This window comes from Malus sylvestris, chromosome 11 (assembly GCF_916048215.2).
Source record: "Malus sylvestris chromosome 11, drMalSylv7.2, whole genome shotgun sequence".
NCBI classification, from domain to species: domain Eukaryota; kingdom Viridiplantae; phylum Streptophyta; class Magnoliopsida; order Rosales; family Rosaceae; genus Malus; species Malus sylvestris.
In genome coordinates, this window is record NC_062270.1 from 32,777,068 (window position 1) to 32,779,438 (window position 2,371).

General features: G+C 41.8%; 1 long non-coding RNA gene across 1 annotated transcript; it reads left to right on the top strand.

Moving 5' to 3' along the window:
• Window positions 1-2,146, top strand: LOC126589587 (uncharacterized). Its single transcript, XR_007611866.1, has 4 exons — window positions 1-264; window positions 347-441; window positions 997-1,065; window positions 1,961-2,146. It is a non-coding gene; the product is annotated as an uncharacterized LOC126589587 (long non-coding RNA).
• The last annotated feature ends 225 nt before the right edge of the window (window positions 2,147-2,371 follow it).

Sequence of the window (2,371 nt, forward strand, 5' to 3'; positions counted from 1 at the left end):
AACTTGGACTAATAATTTTGTGTTTGGACTTTAGGTAGGGTCCTACACCCTAAATCCCTCCCCATTTCCCGTTTGTTGTCTCTCTCTCATCTCCTCAGTCACTCTCTCTCTCTTCCTCAGCTCTTCCTCAGAAACTCTCACTCTCTCTCTTCTTCTCGAACGCACGGGCAACCACCAAAACCACCTAAAACCTATACCAACGTCCAAGTTAAGACTACCATTGCAAACCTGAGGACTTCACGATCACGTAGGTACCATTTTCAGGTAAGTTTTGCTTCGGAAAACCCTAGTTTCAAAGTTCCCGTGAAGAACACTGTTCATGATCTTCGAATTGACTTTGTTTTAGGTGAAACCAAGCTCACAGTGAGCTTAAGGAAGTCCCAAGGAAGCTCGGAGTGCTTCGTTGGCATGAATTGGACGTCGGGATCACCTAGTTCGAAGGTAGGCCGATTTCTTGAATTTTTGAAAGTTTGATCCCGTTGTTTTTAGACCCTAAAACTAGTCCAACGTGATAGTAGATGTTTAGGGCTTCAATTTGGTATAAACTACGTGAAAAATGGATGAAAAACGAAGGAGAATAGCAAGTTTGAAATTTTTCCAGAAACCGGCGAACAGTCGCCGGCGACCGGCGAATCGCCGGAGAAGACAGGGAATATTCCGTCAGTTTTGACGGAATATGCTAACGGCGTTGACTGACGCCGTTAATTATTAACGGAATATGCTAGGATTTAACGGAATATTCCCTAACTGCCGTTTACTGTGCCGTCAGTGTGCACGACACGTGGCCGCGCGTGGGGGCGCGTAGGTCCGTGCCACGTCAGGCGCGTGGGGGCGCGTGAGGACTCCAAAAATTATTTTAAAAATATGGGGATGATCCTGAGGTTGTGTAGGTCACGGTGGTATATTCATATACCCAATTTGAGCAATATATGAGGAGTTATTAACTAAGATTTGGGTTAGGCGTTAAATAACGTCAAATTGGTTACTCTTGTATAGGTGAGGTTTATGCGGGCATCGGGCATGGCCAAGGGATGCTCAGGGACTTACGAGACGTCGATGTATTCTGTGAGTGGGCAGTTTTGTTTTCCGTATATATATATACTTGACGTTTCCCAGAAATTGAATTGAAATGAAAATATGTTTAAAATGAAATGCATATGAGTTATGTGGAAAAACGGGAAGTGAAATACCATGCATAGAATTGATATGAAAAGTATATAGAAATGTGAGTTGAAATGCCATGCATGAATTGATTTATGATGCATATGTATGAATTGGTGCGGTGGACGCACAGGTAAGAATTGATTTATGATGCATATGTATGAAATGGTGCGGTGGACGCACAGGTGAGTATTTATTTCTGCTATGATGATGTTGATGTATATTGAGCTCAAATCCTGCACCATGGTTTAGTGCTTATAGTATTCACCGCATCGCACGCTCGCCTTGGATCCAAGTAGATGCTGGTCGCACAGTCCACGCGGAGTGGGTGCGACGGGCCAGTCGAAGAGTGTTAGTGAGATTTCGACTGGTGGGTGACCTTAGATTATGTGCACAGATGATTGATGAGAGAAGCACTAGAGCGTAACTTGTGTGCAGAAGGCCGGACAGGTCACAGAGGTGACTCCGGTAGAGTGAGAGTGATAGATTTTGAGCTCTAGGTTCAACCGTGCAGGGCTATTAGAGGGCCTCCGGTTGATTACTTTCTTGCACCTGATATGATTATTGTTGATGCATCCATACTTAACTGTTGATTTTAGACATGGCATGGCATAACTGTTATGAAAAATGTTGAAAAAGAGAATTGAAGTTTTGAGAATATATATGTATATTTATATTTTACATTTCTGGGAAAGTATACAGGTTTTACGGAGAGGGGTTACAACGTTTTGAGAAATGTTTGGATTTGGAAAAGAATTGTTTTACTGACCCACTCAATTTTGGTTTTGCGCCCCTCCAGGTTCAGGAATCACAAAGGTGTGGTGACTACGAGGAATTCGACGGTGTTCTGACAGATTGGACAAAATTAGGACTCACCTTCGGGTGTATCAACTTATAAATTGTATCTTAAAGCTTCCGTACTATGCAAATGGTTACGTCACTCTCACGTGACGGCCAGCATGCCCTCCTTCGGGACGGGGTGTGTCATATTTGTCTACATGGTAGTCTATTTGAATTTTGGGTTTTATTTGAATATTTACTATTAGGTGAGTTTTTGTTTGGAAAATAGGAGTTTCAAGGACCTTTCTCTAAAGAACCCTAAATATTAAAATATGTATAAGATTATAACAATTTCTATTTAGGTATGATGTATACGTTAATTATAATAAAACATTGTTATAATACATGCAAGAATCACGTAGATACGTTC